The following is a 20,886-nucleotide window of genomic DNA, read 5'->3' as shown; positions in this document are numbered from 1 at the left end:
CTCCAGAGATAACAAGTCAGTCAGTGCGCTACCTCTCGCAGCAGCCCCCCTTGATCCACCATTTGTGAGCTGGCCCTACCTTCAAAGGTGCAAAGCCTTTCAGTAGACCTCTTGCACCATCCTTCTGCTTCCCAGGGATGGGGGTGCTGGATACTATACCAAATAGTATAGTACCAGTGTACCAAATAGAAGACCAGTGTACAAACCAGTTGAAGAACTCACGTGGAACAGTCTGAGGCCAAAGGCCAACTGCTGTTATCAGTGAGCAAAGTAAGAGCAAAGCGGTACCAAAAATGGCATTTCATTAAACTGTGACCCCTGTTTACTTAGCAAGGGGCATGTAGTGAACACTTTTCACAATTATATGTATATCAAAGTAAAATGGAGATCAAGATCAATATCTGTTAAAGCTAGTTATCGTTCCATTTTAAAACTTATTTGAGGGCTTCCCTGGTGGCGCAGTGGTTGAGAGTCCACCTGCCGATGCAGGGGACACGGGTTCGTGCCCCGGTGTGGGAAGATCCCACATGCCGCGGAGCGGCTGGGCCGGTGAGCCATGGCCACTGAGCCTGCGCATCCGGAGCCTGTGCTCCGCAGCGGGAGAGGCCACAGCAGTGAGAGGCCCGCGTGCCGCAAAAAAAAAAAAAAAAAAAACTTATTTGATCATTTTAAATCACTGTAAAGCCTCGTACTACTCAATAATGTAGCATGTGTGGCCTGTGTGGGGGCCAAATAAACTGAAAAATGATGAGTCACACAGAACAGTGTTTTGCACATAATAGACACTAGATAAAGATCATCTGAAAGAAAAAAAATCTCAGTGGGAATAATAATGTGAAAAGGAGTAATTATTCTGTCATAAAGTAAAAGAGACTATTTGAGAAAGACTTCTGGGTGTGTAATTAGAATAAAAATTTTTGACATCTAATAGATGTGTATATCCTTTTCACTTACTGGTATATTTTCTATTAAGCTTAGAAATAATTATCTGTCAAATGAAATGAATTGTTTGTAATACATGTACATGAAAATGAAGTTAAAGAGGAAAGCATTCAGTCTAAATCCCTCAGATTAGGTGCCCAGTGGTAGTAATTGGTACTAGAAAATAGGTTTCTTTTACTTGGTTTAACTGAAAGGTAATATTTAATAACACTTAAGGTGATAGTGACCCTGCAATGTTAATGAACAAATAATCCAAAACCACCTTTGAAGTTAAGAATAGAGTAACAGTGATGCTAGATTGAGCCTGTATGTATGGCATATGGTGAGCACAGCACGATGCCATGAGTACTTCCGAAATTTCAATCAGATTCCACTGCATTCATTTCTCAAGTTATAAACAAATATTTAAAGGACACTAAATATGTGCTAGGCACTGGGGAAAAATATGGACTAATATCCTGCTCTCATGGGGCCTACATTCTGCTGGAGAGCTCTGTTTTCTACAAGACAGGGGAGGGGAATAGGTAATCTTTAAATCCAAGAGTTTGAATTGCATCAGTGCTATGACTACTTCATAGATATTGAAGTACCTATGAAGGATATATATTGAATATATTCTTTTATGTCCAGATGCATTTGAATATTTCTTATCATTGGTTTCTAAAGGATTCCCATTAAAAAATAAATGTTGATACATAGCCTAATAGGAAGAATCAGTTATTATGAAAATTTTATTATTTGAAAATAATTCCCTTCTCTGGAATGCCAGATCAATGTGGTAGTCATGTGCAAGAAAGTTATTATACATGAGAACAGCATTTATTATCTTCTTATGGGATTAAAAACTAACCACAGGGCCTCCCTGGTGGCGCAGTGGTTGAGAGTCCACCTGCCGATGCAGGGGACGCGGGTTCGTGCCCCGGTCCGGGAAGATTCCACATGCCACGGAGTGGCTGGGCCCGTGAGCCATGGCCGCTGAGCCTGCGCGTCCGGAGCCTGTGCTCCACAATGGGAGAGGCCACAACAGTGAGAGACCCGCGTACCGCAAAAAAAAAAGAGAAAAAATCTAACCACAAATTTTTAAAATATTAGTTTAAATTATCTTCAGTTAATTTGGAATCTTCTTTTCATTCATATAGCCAGACTGCCCACTTTTCTAGTCCACTGACTTAGTAGAAAAGGAAATTGAAATATAAGTTTTAAGGGATTATTATTTCTCCTCATTCTTGATGACTTTCTATAACATTGCTTTTCAGATGGTATATTAGAACAAAACATTGGCCTCTATACATACGTGCCTAAAAATACTATGTAATAATAAGAAATATGACTTGACTCCTTTAATTCTCTAGAAGTTTCATAATGAAACATACAACTTCCAGATACCATCTTAGGATGTGGTCAGTGTATTTTTTCGTGGGGCTTTGGAGTAGATTCAGCCAATATTTATCATAACATAGGGACAGATGGTACCATTAGTCCTTGCTGCCCACATGGTTCCAATGCTGTACTAGAAAAATTAAATACTATGTAGATTACATTTATTTAATCAAGTGTTCTGCCAATAAAGCACATTAACTTGTATGTGTAACTAGCATCCTTTCTCTGAGAGAGGTACATGAGTTACCTAAGAGATCATTGTTACTAATTGTGTCATTTAATCATAGTTTTATCATTTCACTGAGAAAATTTTTATCTCTCAACAATTGAATAACTCTAGAACTCAGTATCTCTAGTGCCTAGCTCTCAAAAACCACACAATCTATCAGAAAACAGTCCTTAAGATCTGTAAGTAATAACTGGTGGTTAAAAGCCCAGGGTCTATAGTTAAACTGCCATGAATAAAATCTTTGCTTAGACGTTTACCAGATATGTGACCTGGAGCAAGATGGTAATTTCTTTGTGCCTCAATTTCCTGATATACAAAAACAGAAGAAATATAACACCAGCCTTATAGGACCACTGTGCGGTTTAAATGAGATAATACATGGACAATGTCTTGCCATTGTAAGCACCTAACAAATGTTATCTGTGATCGGTGTCATTGCCTTTGTAGTAGCCTCTGTTCCCCTCTGTCACATATCACCATAGCAATGAGGGGTAAACTAGACTTAAAAGTTGTTTGGTGGTACTCACGTAAATGATACAGACATAGGAATTTAGACTACATGGATATATATTTGTGATAGTTTTAGGCTGCATAGGTATTACGTGGTTTGGTTTTTAGAAGCAAGGTATTCGATGATTCTTTTCTCAGGTATTTTAAAGCTAGTGAAAATGGAAATTTGCATTGAAAAGTTAGGGAATATGTTTAGCCATAGGGGATAATCATGCAAAAAAGGAGGGGTGACAAGGGAGACAGAAGAAATAAGCAAAAACTTCATTTGCTTTTGCAAGATTTAGTTGTTCATAGTGAAATTCATTTAATTTTATTGCAATCAAACAACAACACTTTCTATAGAAAGAGGTGGCAGGACGTCTGTGTGTGTGTCTTTGTCTGTGTTCAAGTTTTCTTATGTTATACTTGGCTAAACACCAACTTTCTCCATGACAATCAATTAAGGATTCTATTTCATGGTGGAGAGGGTGTCATGCGGAAATTTGATTTCTGTGTCTAAAAATGGCTGAAGGTGAAGAGTTCTCAAGACAGACACAGTTGATTCCCTAACAATTATTGACCCAAAGTAGAGATGGAATTCCATGGTGTTAAACAGACTTTCTTTGACACAAGCTCTGCAATGAAGTGATTCATTTATAAGGGAGGCACCAATTGAAAATACCACTCTAATCACGGTTCATTTCTGTACTTAACTTTGATGATATTAATCAGAGTGAACTTATTTCATGACACAGCAATAGTCATAAGAATTGTTCTTCTACAAGTTCTACTTTGAATTTTATAACAATTATTGTGTCATCATGTATCACAAACCCACTGGAAAATATTGCCATGGGGTGACATAAAAATGAAGAAGAGACTATTAATGATTATCTTAATTATCCTAGGAAGGAAATCAAAGCTCTTCATCAGTTAACTACGACTCTTATTAGCTGATGAGAGCACCCATGTATAAAATGGGTCAGCAAATTATAACTTGCAAAACTAAGATATTTAACTATTAAAACTTTCTGCCTTTATCTTTTGTATATAGCCTACGGGATGCTTCCCCAAAAATCAAAATAATTGTAAATGTTGGCATTTTTAAAAACATTTTCTCTACAATTTTACTTGAGAATCCTGTTATAATCAGAAGGAAAGAGCCACAACGGTACCTTGGAAACACTCTTGTAGTCGAAAGTGAACTGTTTACTTTTGGACGTGGCCTCTGATGAGCAGGTGGCCTTGAGCAAATCAGTCCATTTTGCAGATCCTTAGTTCCCTCATTTATGACTGGTCCTCCAAATGCCCACCCTGTCTTCTGAAAGCCAAATGAGATAGATGAGTTATAAGGCAGCAAATTGCCATGAAATTCTTTGTGTGTTTATTATGACTTTTATACTGTATTCTAAATATGTGTTTAAATGTAAATCTCACTAATTGACCATGAGGTCATCAAGGGCAGGAACCATAGGCAAACTGAAAAAAAAAGGAAGAAAGAAAAAAAGAAAAAGATGGATGAATGGATTTTCTTTTGAGAAAAAGGAATTTTCTTGGGGCGTTTGTTCCTTAAGATCTAAACAGTAGGCCAACAACGTCCGTGAGAATCTTTCATTTATCTGTCGCTGCCTTATAATTATATCTGCCACTCCTTTTTTATTATCAGAAGATTTGAACATATTTTAAAGTCTGACTTCTCCTTTATACTGACTGACGTGCATGCCTGATGAAATATAACAAATTGAACAGTGGTACCATTATTAAAACAATCTGATAAAAACCTGCAGTTGTGAGGTACACAAAAGATTATATTTGGTTTCTTCAGGGAATCAAAAGCGTTTCACATTTTGAATTATTTTCTGGAGTCTTTGTATGTGAATATACTATATTTTATCATGCAGAAATATTGTGTATCTTTTTTTTCTCTTGCTAAAGAGAGTGAGCAGGATATCTAAATAAATTGTTATTAAAGTATCAGGTTTTCACATATGACAGGATCCCCATAGAAAGAGGAACCACATTTTAATCAAAACTTGATTCGCTGATAATACATTTTTAAAATTTCTTATTCTCTAAGGAGATATTTTTTGCAAATAACCTCACATAAGAGTTTCCTAAATGTGGTGCGATTCACATAATTACAGGAAGTCTTCTCTTAACAGGATTCCTATCTGAGCAATTTCATTTTCCACTGTCTCTTTAAATAATACCAGTCTCCCAACAACTGGGTTCACATTTCAGTCCAGGGCATTTGAACTGTAATTGCAGAAAGTACAAACGTTGCTGCTGCTAGCTCTTCAGTTCATAGATACAGAAGTAACAGATGCTCATCAAGACCAGTAACCAATCATGTCACGTCTTTCAAAGTCAGGCAGTGACTGGTCACTGCACGTCTGTTACTCAGGTCCTGCAGGGACAGGGCCTCTGTGCTGCTGTTCTGGCCACTTAGAGCTCTCAGAATGCCTTGTGGCTATAAGTCTTTTGTCTTGTTTTGTTTATTGAACTTTTTTTTACTATCGTTGCTTTTTTTTTACCATCATATTTTTTAATTGAAGTATAGTTGATGTACTATATTATATGATACTGGTGTACAATACAGTGATTCATAATTTTAAAGGTTATACTCCACTAATAGTTATTATAAAATATTGGCTATATTCCCCATATTGTACAATATATCCCTGCTACCCCTATATTGCCTCTCCTGTCTTCCCTCTCCCACGGGTAACCACTGGTTTGTTCTCTATATCTGTGAGTCTGCTTCTTTTTTGTTTTATTCACAAGTTTGTTGTATTTTTTAGATTCCACATGTAGGTGTTATCATACCGTATAAGTCTTTTCAGCACGTGGTTATTAATAGGTCTGGGTTGCTCTAGAGTCTGGAAACTAAAATTACCAGGGATTGAAATAAATATTTTGTATCACTAAGAAGTTTCCAGGCTTTTTAACGTCCTCATTTGCAAGTTTCTTGAAGCAAGAATCTGCTCTTAACCAGGAGAAAGTGATTGTAGCATTTGCCAAAGATCGTGTAATTGTGTAAAAAGCAGTTTTATGGAACAAGTTAATGTTTTCTTACGCTCCCATGTATTATCAAGGAAAGGGAAATGCATCATGACTGACTTTTTTAGAGGCCTTCTTTTTTCTTTTTCTAATCTCTGAGCCAGTTTATTTTAGGTAGAAAGGAGAAAATGAAATTTGGTTTGTGAAGCAAATAGTACATTGCATTTGTCCTCCTGATGAAAAACGTGTAGAAAAATTTTTTCAAATAATCTTGAAAACTGTCACAGGAACAATTCCTAAAGGAATGATTCCTCACAAATTCGCCATCTTGTGATTCTGCTATGATTTGGGAAAATGCACAATGCACTCATTCCTAATTTTAATTTGTCTTGGAATTTTACTCCAAATTAATACCTACATGATATGTGATGCATATCCCTATGTACATGTATAACTTCTTAATTACATGCAATTGATAACCACTTTAACAAAGCAAGTTTCGCAACTTTCTTAATATTTCCACTGGGTATTCAGCTTCTTTAAGAAAATACTGAGAAATAATGATAAAGATAAATGTAGTAATTTATGTTTTCTTTTCTCTAAGCAATTCATTCACTGAGAAAAATGTGTATTTTTTCTTTTCAACCAGAAGATAGCAGAGGACGCTCTGTACGTACCCAATATTTTTTTTGTGTGTGGTACGCGGGCCTCTCACTGTTGTGGCCTCTCCCGTTGTGGAGCACAGGCTCCAGACGCGCAGGTTCAGCGGCCATGGCTCACGGGCCCAGCCGCTCCGCGGCATGTGGGATCCTCCCGGACCGGGGCACGAACCCGTGTCCCCTGCATCGGCAGGAGGACTCTCAACCACTGCGCCAGCAGGGAAGCCCCCCCAGTATTTTTTCCTGAATGTTAGAATCTTAGTCACTTCAGTGAATTCTACCCCTGCTAACTATGCCCTCAAGTTACCCCTTACACGTTTTTCACTCAGGCTCATCTCAAATCCGTGTATCAGGCAGTGGTCAAATTGGCATGAGTACAAGGATTTAATGTGTAAATTCAACAGTATTCAGAGATGTATTAAATGGGCAAATCAGTTTTCAGTGACTACTTTAACAATGGATGACCTTTAAATGGTAATGACTTGGGTTGGATTCAAACCAGTGACGTAGAAGTTTAAGGTCCTGAAGCCCATTACTAATCTGCTGAGACATCTCAGGATGCACAGAATCACTGACTTTAAAATGCCTTAAAACTGGTCAGAGATGACATCATAGCCAGAAGACGAGGAATGTATTTTTCAGGTTCCTGGAGACGGCGGGCACATTCGTGTTTTTCATCTCTAGTTACTGTCATCTCAGCGGTCTTATCTAGTCTCCTACACTCCCTGTTGTCTTGTAGAAATACTTTTCTGTCAGAGTTTATGCTTTCATATGATAAACATTTACATCGAGGCCTGTCACAGTTGCAAGCATTTAAGATGCATTTAGAAAATGCACCTTCGTGTTACATTTGAATTGACATTTTCCCTGCATAAAAATCTTCAAAACGTATACCAATAAAGGCCAACATCTTAAAAGCTGGCCTCCTTTTATGCTTAATAAGAGTTATCCTTTAGGAAATTGCATACGCTTCTAATCAGCACTGGCTAATTGTAGGTGCTTTCAGCCAGAACATGCAATGGGACACACAATAAGCAAACTGAAGAAATGTTTAATTGCATGTGCAATTTTAACCTATTGTCAAGAGGGAAAATTGAAAGGATGAAAACAACCATTTTGACTGTGGTTAAGAAAGAATTAAAATATATCCGGAAGAGTGTGGACCCTCAAGGAACAAACCTCAGTTCAAACATTGAGCTGTCTGACCTTGGACAAGTCACCTAGTTACTTTAAGCATCAGTTTTCTCCTTTGTAAAATGGGATCATCGTGCTTTTATTGTAAAGTTGTGGTGGGGAAATGAGATAGAAGCTCTAAATCACCTAACGCAGTGTAAGTCACATGACAGCTACTCTAGGAAGTGATGGCTATTATGACTATTCATATGAATATTAATCACCTTGATGCTCACCCTACCGTAACATCAAAATGTAATCCTTTGTTTACCCTACATTTAACCAGTCACTATGGTGTAAATCTGCTATGAAACACATTATCCATCATACTCACCAATGTTCCTTCCATTGAGCTCTAATATACAGTAAAAGAGCTCTGGACTTGAAATCAGGAAAGTGAGTTTTAATTCTGGTCTTGTTGTTTACTCATGTGATCTTGAGCAAATCATTTAACATCTGTGAACCTCAGACTTTTTAGCTATGAAACAGAGACCTACTTCATGAGATCATTGAAAGAGTTACATAATATGAAAGAAGGTAGCATTGTGCTTGACATTTTAGGGACTTAATAGTGTTTAATTAATGCTAATAAATTGCTTCCAAATGTAGCAAGTGCCTTCAGAAATTTATATTTGGAATTAAGTCTGTTTTCTTTTACAATTTGATATATTTTTTATGCCAATGCTTTGAGTTAGTTGTCTTTTTTTAAAAACTTTTATTTTATATTGGAGTATAGTTGATTAACAATGTTGTGATAGTTTCAGCTGCACAGCAAAGCGACTTAGCCATACATATACATGTATCCATTCTCCCCCAGACTCCCCTCCTATCCAGGCTTAGTTGTCTTTTTTTGGGCATTGTTTGCCAAAAAAATTCTGCAAACAGAACTAATTTATTCAGTCCACTTTCTATAATCCATTAGAATTGTTTCCTCATATTCTCTATATGTATTTTTGAGTTTTCCTCTTTTAATTTTCTCATTGCATGTGAGTTCTTTTTATTGGAAATGGTTAAGGTATAAATTATTTCTAAGCTAACCTAGGCTCCAGGGTCCTTAAAAAGGAGAAAGGTGTTGGAAATCATAGATTTAGTTCCCATTCTACCATTATGACCTTTGACTAGTCACCTCCACTCTCTCACCTGTTGTTTTCTCACCCGTCAAATGATGATGTTGCTGATGTGACTATTTTTATCAATAGTAAACAAAATTCTGAGCAATTAAGTACATTTTTAAATTACAAAGTAGGGTTACTATATTAAAGAATGCCGGAATAAAGACATCGGTAAACATGAAGTTTGAATATTTATACCCTGGTTTTATGAAGCTGAAAATAATATTTTGAGTTTAGGGAAAAATTAGATACTTTAAGAAAATAATTAGAAAATTAGAAAGGTAAGTGTTAATGTAAAAAAAAAACAAGTGATGAAATTAAAACTCAGATCCCCCAGAGAGCTGAGGAAGAGAGCTACTGTTTGTAAGGAATAAAGAAAATACTTTTTCTATGAAAGTAGTTGGAGTAGTGTATAAACAATAATTTCATTTTCAGTATCTAGATTTGCATGGATCTCCACGTATTCCAACACCATTTCTTGAAAAGACTATCCTTTTTTCATTCATGTGTTTTTACTCCTTTGTCAGAGAACAATTGACTGTATTTGCGAGTCTATTTCTGGGCTGTCTATTCTGTTCCATTGGTCTATTTGTCTATTTGTCTGCTTGTTCACCAATACCACACTGTTTTGATTACTGTAACTTTATAATGTCCTGAAATCAGGTACTGTGAGTCCTCTAACTTTTTCAGAAATATTGTGTTGGTCATTCTAGGTGTTTTGTTTTTCCATATAAACTTTAGAATCAGTTTATCAGTATCCACACAATAATTTACTGGGATTTTGGTTGGGATTGTGTGTAATCTGTAGATCAAATTGAGAAGAAAGAAGATCCTAACAAGACTGAGTCTTCCTACCCATGAGAATGGAATATCTCTGAATTTATTTTGTTCATCTTTGATTTATTTCATCAACATTTTATAATTTTTCTCATATAAATCTTGTATGTATCTTGCTAGGCTTCTACCTGAGTATCTTATTTTTCATGTGCTAATGGAAATTGTTTTGTGTTTTTAATTTCAAATTCTAATTGTTCATTGCTGGTATATAGGGAAGCATTAACTTTCGTATATTAACCTTGAATTCTGCAACCTACTGTAATCATTTATTTGTTCCAGGAGTTTGTTGTTGTTGTTGATTCTTTGGAATTCTCTACAGGAACAATCATGTCATCTACATACAAAGACAGTTTCCATTTTTCCTTCCCAATATGTGTAACTTTAATTTCCTTATCTTATTGCATTAGCTAGTTGTTCCATTCAATTTATAATGTTGAATAGGAGTGGTGACCGTCAACGTCTTTGTCTTGCTATCTATCTTAAGGAGAAAGCATTTCGTTTCTTGACATTTAGTATGATATTAGCTGTAGGCTTGTGGTTTTTTGTTGTTTTTTGTTTTTTTTGCGGTACGTGGGCCGCTCGCTGTTGTGGCCTCTCCCTTTGCGGAGCACAGGCTCCGGACGTGCAGGCTCAGCGGCCATGGCTCACGGGCCCAGCTGCTCCGCGGCATGTGGGATCTTCCCGGACCGGGGCACGAACCCGTGTCCCCTGCATCGGCAGGCAGACTCTCAACCACTGCACCACCAGGGAAGCCCAGCAGTAGGTTTTTGTAGACCTGCTTTATGAAGTTGAGGAAGGTGCCGTCTATGCCATGTTTGCTAAGAATTTTTATCATAAAAGTGTATTGGCTTTTCAGTCTTGTCTTTATTGACATGATTACACGATGCAAACTATTACATTTAGAATGGATAAACAGCAAGATCCTACCATATAGCACAGGGAACTAGATCCAATCTCCTGGGATAAACCATAATGGAAAAGAATATTAAAAAAAGAAGGTATATATGTGTATAACTGAGTCACTTTGCTGTACAGCAGAGACTGGCACAACGTGTAAATCAACTATATTTCAATTAAAAATAAATAAAAGATTTTTCTGTTTTCGCCCATTGATGTGATAGATTACACTAATTGATTTTGAGTATTGAACCAAACCTGCATAACTGGAATAAAGTCCCCCTAGCCATGGTGTATAATTCTGTTTATACACTGCTGGATTGTATTTGCTAATATTTTGTTGAGGATATTTGCATTTACGCTCATGAGAGGTATTGGTTAGTAATTTTCATTTCTTGTAATATCTTGGTCTGGTTTTGGTATTAGGGTTATATTCATCTCATGAAAGGAGTCTGAAATGTTCCATTCTCTTCAGTTTTTTGGGAGATTTTGGAGATTTTGAGAGGATTGGTATTAATTCTTTTTTTCAGTGTTTGGCAGTACTCACCTGTGAATCCATATGGTGCTGGGCTTTTCTTTGTTGTGAGGCCTTTGATTAATGATTCATTCTCCTTATTAGTAATTGGTCTGTTCAGATTTTCATTTTATTTATGATAGGTTGTATGTTTCTAGAAATTTGTCCATTTTTTCTGGGTTAGTAAGTTTGTTGGCATGTAATTGTTCACAGTAGTCTTTTATGTTCCTTTGTATTTGTCTGATATCAGCTGTAAGGTCTCCTCTTTCACTTATACTTTTGTCTTTTTTTGTTGTTGTTTTTGGTAAGTCCAGTTAAAACTTTCTCTATTTTATCTTTTATATTGTCTTTTTATGCTCTATCTCATTTATTTCACTCTAATGCTTGTTACTTCCTTCCTCCTGCTACTTTAGGCTTAGATTATTTTTCTTTTTCTAGTTCCTTGAAGTATAAAGTTAGGATGTTCCTTTCAGCTCTTTCTTTTTACTTAATGTAGTCATTTATTGCAATGGATTTTCTTCTTAGAACTGCTTTTGCTGTATCCCATAAGTTTTGGTATGTTATATTTTCATTTTCATTTGTCTCAAGTTCATTTTTATTTACCTTTTGATTTTTTTCTTTGACCCATTGGTTATTCGTAGCATGTTGTTTAATCTGAGATGGGAAGATCTTTCTGTTGTATTCCCATGATTATACAGTAGTTCTGTTGCTGTGTAGTTAGGTTTAAGTGGAGAGCAAGCATTCTGTAGTCCACTGATTAGGTCTCAGTCTTCTAGTGGGCATAAGCACCTGGTATGTGACCTTCACAAGTACTTTTCCCCCCTTATGTGATACGGGAAGACCAGAGGTGGCTGAAATCGGTAATTTCTCTTCCACCATGTGGAAGACTAGAGGAGGCTGGACTTGGGCATTTCTCTTCGCCAAGACTGGTTTGGCTGTAGTCAAACCCCAGTCTTAGGGCCAGGTAAGTCTAGGCTAGGCCTATTTTAAGGAGTACATAATGTTCTGGTTGTTTTTCAGAATTTTTACTTTTCCTTTTCCCCTGCTGAAAGCACAAGGATTTTATCCCACCTTTATTCTGAAAACCTGGTGGTCCTCCCAGAGGTAAATCTCATGAAAGTGTGGGTGCCTCCTCCCAAGGCTGGGCCGCCAAGGATTTTTGGCTCTGAAGCTAGTCCACACTGTGTCTCCAGTAATTAGTCAATTACTCTTTATGTTCTCCTACCGGTTGCTGGCTCCCGCAGTGATTTCTATTCCTGGTATGTTGTGATTCACTACATTTGCCTCTCTCTGCTTTGCCTGGTGACCTCAATTCTCTGATTAAGCTAAGAAGCATTACTGATTTTTTGTTTGTTCAGTTTTGTTCTTGTGAGGACTAGATTAATGATTTCCAAGCACTTGACATGTCTGAGCAAACTAATCTTTTTTTTTTTTTTTTTAAATAAGTTTGCAACAACTGGCTAACACTTCAGTTTTCTGAGAGTCTGCTTTCAGGAAGCCCAATGGTACATAAAGACATAGTACCTGTATGTTTATAAAAATTACATCTGACAATGAAAAAGTCACCTCTCTCGGGAGTAAAAATATATTGTGCCAGGCATTCAAAGGAAGGTTTTAAAGAATAAGAGGTCAAAGACATATTTACATATTTGTATCTTTTTAATGCATCTTTGATTGCAATAGCTATGTGTTTCTATAGAAAAGAAACTATAAAATACCAGTCTTTGTTTATCTCGAAATCTCGTTAGTTAGCTCTGCATGCAGGTAGACCACCATAAATGGACACCCACAAAGTCTGCAGTCCAGCGGGGGAATTCCTGTAGCACAATGCAAAACTAAGATACAACCCATCAAATACTGCACACTGAACATATGCTTGCAAGCCAGCCAATGATAATGATCACAATATCCTCTAAGGAAAATTAGGAAGCATACCTAAAATTATACTGGCCTTATCAAAGAAATCCGAGGGCAGTGCAAAATCCAAAAAGGATATGCACAAAAAATTGCTTAGGTTCTACTCAGTATCACTTACCTGAATAATATGGAGTCAAGGCTCTGGGGGAAAAAAAAAATGTAGATTAAACAAGGACTTTTTTTTTTCCTAAGCAATTTTATCACCATTTTGTTCTTTAGAGGAAAAAATAAATAAGGCCAGGGGCTTATCTGATGGCAGCAGTGTTATTCTTTAGCTAGACAGTTGTACAGGGCTGATAGCTGGTATGCTTCAGGAAAGCTCTATTCATTACTTAAATATTTTTCTCAATGTTTGGTGAAGCCACTAACCCTAGTCCCCCAGATGTTCCTTGCTGCTTAGCCATCCATGGAGGTCTCCTCAAAGCGCCTGGGCTATTTGAAGCTGTGGGTAGCACTTAACGGTCACAGTACTGCCACCACCCTACTCTCACGTTTGTCATGCTGGGCCAGGGTCCATGCTCTACTGGTTGTCAAATATTTGGAATATCATCCTTTAAACTGTGGAAGAAGCAGACTGTGATGTCTGCACTATGATGTATGATGTCAAGAAACTTCCTTCCCATCTTTAAAAATTATTTTAATGATTTAACCTATAGACTGGGGTGCTATTTAGAGTTTAATAGCTTTAATTTCAATCCTGTAGTGATTTGGATACAAATGGTATCATTGCGTATGATTTTAAAATATTGGATATATGTAGAATTGATTCTGAAGTAGAACTAATAGGATGATATATACTCTGGTATCCGATTGGCAGATTTATTCTGAAGTTGAGAAATTCGTAGGTTTTAAAGTAACCCATCCCCAGATTACTCTTTCCACCAAGTCTTACAAGCATGAAAGAGATGGCTTCTCATATCCAATCAGCAAGCAATCCAGTGAACTTGAGTGGAAAAAATACAAGATGTACGTGTGACCCACCTGGAAAGTATGAAAAAAGTAACATTTGAGTTGAATTTCTTGTCACAACAAAGTGACAACAAGAGACAGGGAGAAGGATGAGCTGAAGAGTGAATTAATCATTTTGAGGAAGATTTGCTTTTTATTACGTATTTAATTTTGAAGAAAAGTAGCTATGTTGTATTTTCTTTGAAAGCAAGTAAGGCAAATCTTTTTCTTTTTCATTGTGAAACAACAACACAAACTCTAATTCATACCAAGTAATTTTTCTTGAATGCAAGTTCTAGAGAAACCATTCAAGTTGGTATCCACTTATTCCTACATCTGTGCACTTTATTACCTCTGAAGCATTGAATCAAAATAGATGAACATATATCAGGAAATGTCTATTAATTGCAGAGCATTGCAAACTTATTTAGAAAGAGTTCTATTGAGAAAGATTTTTCTATACTCTAAATCAGAGCTGTCCAATAGAATCTCTGCAGTGGTAGAAATGTTCTGTATCTGCTTTATCCAGTATAATTGCCAATAGCCACGTGTGGCTCTTGAGGGCTAGAAATTTGACTAGTGTGACAAGGGTCTGATTTTTAAATTTCATTTAATTTTTCATTATCTTAAATTTAACCCTTCACATGCCTAAGGGCCTCTCACTGTTGTGGCCTCTCCCGTTGTGGAGCACAGGCTCCGGACGCGCAGGCTCAGCGGCCATGGCTCACGGGCCCAGCCGCTCCGCGGCATGTGGGATCTTCCCGGACCGGGGCACGAACCCGTGTCCCCCGCATCGGCAGGCGGACTCCCAACCACTGTGCCACCAGGGAAGCCCCCACCATATATTTTTGAACTTTAGTCATCTGGTAACCCATTTACCCAGAGTCTCCCATTTCTGAATGATTATTAATAGTGTCAGAATTTGTATTTAAAAAGTAATGGTTTTGCATGTCTTCCATTTTAATTTTCAGATGCCTGTTTTTAACGTCCTTGAACATACTAAGCATCATATGTAGACAATACTGAAAACTTCAAAATTAAGACAGATTTACTTCCATCCAAGTAATATATGCATTGACCACGTTGCTAACATACCCCAGGAAAGCTTGGCTGTTTCTCTTACATCATACTGATAGTGTCTGTCTGTTTTTATGTGAAACAAATCTTCAAGGGAATCTTTAAAAACAAAGGTTTATTTTTTCTCACAAAGCAAGTTATCCTTCCAATAAATTCTGAATTCATGATTGTTGCAGGAGAGGACGCAGAGTCAGCAGATGCATCTCTGCTTGTAAGCTATCTTGTACCTATTGTGCACTAACATTTAGTCAATTAATAGGAACTTCAGTAACACAATTATTTTCAGTGCTACAGAGAAATCAACATCCTAAACGGAAATAAGCCACGTGGCCTCAACAAAGTGAAACAGAGGCAACAGACATTTCTCTGGAAGGAATTCCAGGAGGGCTGGTTAAGCATAATAGCATCATGGCATGACTGCTTTATTTGGTTCTGTCTACAAAGAAGGTAGAACTCAAACCAAGTAAACTATTTTTAGAACTAATAACTCTATCATCCTTAAGTCCAGCAAAACAAACATCTGTGGTCTTAAATAGGCTTCAAACTCATCTTTATCAGTTTTTTTTCTTGTATTTACTTTACCTCTGTTCTTGTTCTGTTTGTCTTTCAATTTCTCTCTCCCTTCTTTGCTCCAAGTCTCTCATTATTTTTATTTTCTTCTCTGATCAACCCCCTCCATCGGTGCTTTCTTTCATTTCATCTTCAAATATTTTAAGTAAGAGACTTCTATAGGTCATATGTCCATCCATTTTGACTGTTAGGTGAATCATATTTCAAAATTGCCTTTGAAAAAATTAATTGATACAAAAAGTTGGAGCTCTAAAGAGAAGGAAACTGTCAAATAATAAATACATTTTATACCCTGCAAGCATGGAGACAGAATAGTTTTGCATTGACACACATGGTCAATTTTAAAGTATGTCATTTCCACTCACTGTAAAAATTACTTAATTATGCCAGCAGTCTCCAGGGTGCCACATGCATTGTAAGCTTAGCCTCACTGCCCATTCCCAGAAATTATGTTATATTATATTCTAGTAATGATATATGGGGCAGGGGAATAAAAAATGTTTCAGATAACATGATTTGGGATGGAAATCTGATAAATGCAGATACTAATTTATTATATAGAATTGTGAATTTAGAGAGAATCTTAGAACTCATCATTTGACAGATGAAGAAGCTGATATAGTGATAGACTGAGTGACTGTTCAAGGTCAGACTGTAATTAATAGAGAGATCCTAAGTCTATGTTATTATCAGACGCTTACAAATAGTGTATACTTAAACGTAAACTGGGTCCTGTGTTTGCCAAATAAGGTAGAGCAGCAGTCCCCAACCCGTTTGGCACCAGGGACCAGTTTCATGGAATACAATTTTTCCACGGACGGGGTGGAGGAGATGATTCAGGCAGTAATGCGAGCAATGGGGAACGGCAGATGAAGCTTAACTCGCTCGCCGCTCCACTCCTGCTGTGTGGCCTAGTTCCTAATAGGACATGGACCAGTACCTGTCCATGGCGCGGGGGTTGGGGACCCCTGAGCTAGAGAACACGAAACTAATGTACGGTTAGTTGGTGTCAAATATTCCCCTCATCTTACATATGTCAGGTTGGAGGAAAACAGTCAAGGGCAGTCAGGGAACTTGGAGTAACTGACAAGGTGGAAATTCAGTCTGATTCTTTATTAGGATATTAGGCTAGAAACACCCTCGAACCCTATCTAGGTATTGTCTGTTGACTCAAGGTAAGCGAAATCCAAGCATAAATATGGACTCTAAGAGTGGGGGAGAAATGTCACCAAAAGCTCCTTTCCTGGCAACCTTTCTTTAAAAGTGCACTTCTTGGGACTTCCCTGGTGGTGCAGTGGTTAAGAATCCGCCTTCCAATGCAGGGGACATGGGTTCAAGCCCTTGTCCAGGAAGCTCCCACAGGCCGTGGAGCAACTAAGCCCGTGCACCACAACTACTGACCCCGCGTGCCACAACTACTGAAGCCGGTGCGCCTACAGCTCATACTCTGCAACAAGAGAAGCCACCGCAATGAGAAGCCCACGCAATGCAACGAAGAGTAGCCCCCGCTGGCCGCAACTAGAGAAAGCCTGCGCGCAGCAACGAAGACCCAATGCAGCCAAAAATAAATTAATTCATTCATTTAAAAAAATAAAAGGGGCACTTCGTTCTACCAAGGAGATCAGATCCCTAAAACTTCTGGGATATAAAATGCTGAAATTTTCTCATGAAAATGGTCAGCTGCTGTCCACTGAGCTGAGAGGAGGGGCCTCTCAACGGCAAGGATTTGATGATTTGATTGGGAAGGACCCTTGTTCCCTTGGTAATCTCATGATTTTAAGATGCTCAAACATTACCCTTGTGGTAATGCTTCAATAAAAGATTTGAGCTAAAAAGCTTTTAGGGTGAGGTGTTGACCTCAGTCTCAGTGTATTAACTAACGTCATCCATTTCGATAGGACAGAGAAACACTTGACATTTGGGGCAAATAGTTCTTTGTTGCGGCGGTTGTCTCGTGCATTGTAGAATGATTAGCAACATCCCTAGCCTCTGAATGCCAGTTACAACCCTACTGGTGACAACAACCAGGAATATTTCTGAATATCGCCAAATCTTCCCCAAGGAGTCAAATCTCCCCGCGTTGAGAGCCACTGTGGTAGAGGAATGGATGTGAAGTCACCTTTGTGTTGTACCTGCTGTGTTTCATGTATTCTGTGGGTGCTGGTGATGCACTGGTGACCGGAACAGAAATGCACCTGCCCTCAGGTATATAGCATAGTGATTAAGGCAGGCATTAAGTAATTAAATAAATACAAAGGACTAATTGTAATAAGTAAGTGAGATGAAGGAAAAGAATGAGGTCCATGGAAGATCTTCTCAGCCTGGATGGCCAGAGAAAGGCCATCTGGGCAAGTTTTGAAATCTGAAGAATGAGTGGGATTTATCTAGATGATTTGTTGTAGGAAAATCAATTTCAGGAGGAGGGAAGGCCGAGGGTCTGGAAAGAGTTTGATGCAATAGAGGAATCATAAAAGTTCAGATGGCCAGAGCAGAATAAGTAAGGGGAACAGTGACGCAAGCTGAGGCTGGGGAGAGAATCAGGGCCATAATCTTACAGATTCATGCGTGTCACGCTAATAAATTAAGAATTTATTCTAAGTAAATCGAGAAGCCATTGAATGTCCAAATTCTGGATGCTTGAGATTCAAATGCATTAAGTTCCATTGCCTTGAAGTACAAACTGCAAAATCCAATGGTAGAGCTTCGGGATAACCTAGCAAAATGCATCCTTGAAATGAAAGTCACCCTTGTAAAAGCTGGCAAGCCTGACTCTATGTGAATTCAGAAATTTCAGGAATTATTCTATATAATCTATTGGGGTAGTGGTGACATTTTTCACGTCTTTCTTGGTAGCCATTGGTGCTTTCCCTATCAGGTTCATTTCTAGAAGCCAAGATCAAGAGCTAGTGGGTGTACCTGGATTCTGTAGGGGGAGGCTCATAAGTTAACAGGATATTAATAAAACTTCTGCTTCTACTCTTGGCCACCTCATATGCCTGCAGAGACCAAGGCAGGAAGGCTGGTTCACGCTGGAACGCAACGTTGGAGGAATAAGAGATGCACGAAAGCAAGGGAGAGGAGGGGGAGAATTATGGATTGAGATCAAGATTGGGACACAAATACAAAAGCTAACAACCACCCTTGACAGACAAAAAGAAATGTGGTGGAGGGATCCTCAGAATTGAGTCTCAAAGGAACTTAACAGTTGCTGCTTGAAAGTTGTTGCATTGATCCCACAAGTGGGGCAAATGTATCCATGGGAAAGTACAGAACAAGGGGCCTGGCTCTCTCCATATCTCCCTCCTGTTGACGTGGATTTTAAATAAGGTTTGAAATTAGCCATCAGAACTATGTCTTCCCTGTACACACAGAGACCTTACTAAGTAAGCAAAATCGACTGCCGTCCACTCTTTGTAGTTTTTTTGTCGTTTTAATTAGTTTTATTTCGTTTTTTGATATAGCAGAGAAGGGATGGGGAGTATATGGAAAAGTTTCTATCTTTTCTAGGGGCACCTGAGCCATTGTCTGGGGCCGTCCCTTCCCCTCAGCTTCACTAAGGCAGTTTTGTTTCTCTTTTCTACTCCCTTATTTTATTTGGCCTTTTACATGTAATTTACACTTTAAAGGTTTTGTCTCGAGACAGTGGTCATTGCAGACACTACTTAGCGTCATCGCTAACTTGGAATCAGTGACCACTGGAAAGCTCTCAAGACTATGTCACAAGATTATAGGATAGTTCAGGATAAAGGGCTAGGACTCCTCACTCGGTATAGGTCCATATCTAGCTAGTCTTGTGGTTGGGAATCATTAGTCAAGTGAAAAGCTGTCCCATTGGCCAATAACAAAGCACTGCAGACTGAGCAAAAGTTCAGGTGTCCACCTGGTTCCCTGGGTGTTGACTGCCCACTAATCCTTCACTTCACCCGGTGATCTCCTCTGTCACATCATGTCTCAGTATAGGAAGGACACAGAGGTTGGCACGATATAATCACTGCTCCTCTTAAAAAGATCTTACATATGTATTACATATGTATAATATATATATAATTATCTATTATCTATCCAGATTGAAAAGATTCTGTATATTTTTTATAAATATATATATATAATATATATATATATATATATATGCAGAAGATGGAAAGGATAAAAAATGCATGATACCAAAATATAGAGGAGGAAGATAAAAGATAATCATTTGGGGGTATTTGAATTGGGTGTTTGATTAAGATTCACCCCTCCCCCAAAGCTGTGAAAATACTTGGAGAAACAGACCAATTTGTATAAAAGTGTTACCCTTAAAAAAGTATTAATAACTGATCGTTCTGCCGTCCTGTGTGCCAGTTTCTTTCCTTTAAAAAAAAAAAATTCCTCCTATCACTAGAATTCTGATCAGCTTTTTCAATTTAAGATAAAATAGGTAACCTAACATTCACAGCACATCTTGGTCAAAATTGATTATAAACAAGTGTTTTCTTCCCCAAATTACACCTTACTTAATTTTTAGAATTTACCTTTCGCTTTTTACCCCTTTCTGTCACTGAATTCAAAAGTCTTCACTCTGACTTCATAATAATATATTTTAGATAATCTTCTTGGGATTTTTTTGTGCTGCCTTTATTTTGTCTGTTGGTTCACTTTTTTCTTTTAATGTGTACACACCCCCGTGATGTTGATTTCTTCAAGCTGACCTGTGGTCCCTGCCTTCAAAGTTATTGCCAGAGATGAAATGCCCTTCCTAACCTTCAGCTTGAATATCACTCGCCTCTTTGAAGTACTTCATTTGGTTTTCAAAACTAAAACTTGTAAGAAATCTCAGACTTTCAGGACCCTAAATACAACATCAGGAATGCAAGAGGGAAAAAAAACCATACAGACATACACAAAAGGATACAGTATAAAATACTCAAAGAATTAACAGAATGAGAAAAGGAGGCGTTAAATTCACATCAAACAAAGCTTTGAACATTAAAGCAAATGAAAGTGAAGGGAAGAAATCTATAAGGAAAGCAAACAGTCACTGCTTCCTGACAGCTGCGGTTATTCATTAGTATTCCATCATTTGCGCTAAATGCCCCATCAATACTTTTGCTTCTCTGGCAGGCCATTTGCTTTGTAGCTTGATTCTTTTTTTTTTTTTTT

The 20,886-nt window shown here is 37.8% G+C and overlaps 1 protein-coding gene across 2 annotated transcripts in view; it reads left to right on the top strand.

The window, feature by feature from the left end:
• Positions 1-20,886, top strand: part of CNTNAP2 (contactin associated protein 2) — a 2,044,831-nt gene that overhangs the window by 533,213 nt on the left and 1,490,732 nt on the right. The gene's annotated exons all lie outside the window — the stretch shown is intronic.

The sequence above is a fragment of the Aethalodelphis obliquidens genome, unplaced genomic scaffold, assembly GCF_003676395.1.
Source record: "Aethalodelphis obliquidens isolate GAN/ISIS:26980383/991018 unplaced genomic scaffold, ASM367639v1 scaffold5, whole genome shotgun sequence".
Taxonomy (NCBI): domain Eukaryota; kingdom Metazoa; phylum Chordata; class Mammalia; order Artiodactyla; family Delphinidae; genus Aethalodelphis; species Aethalodelphis obliquidens.
This window is presented reverse-complemented; position numbering and strand designations above follow the sequence as displayed.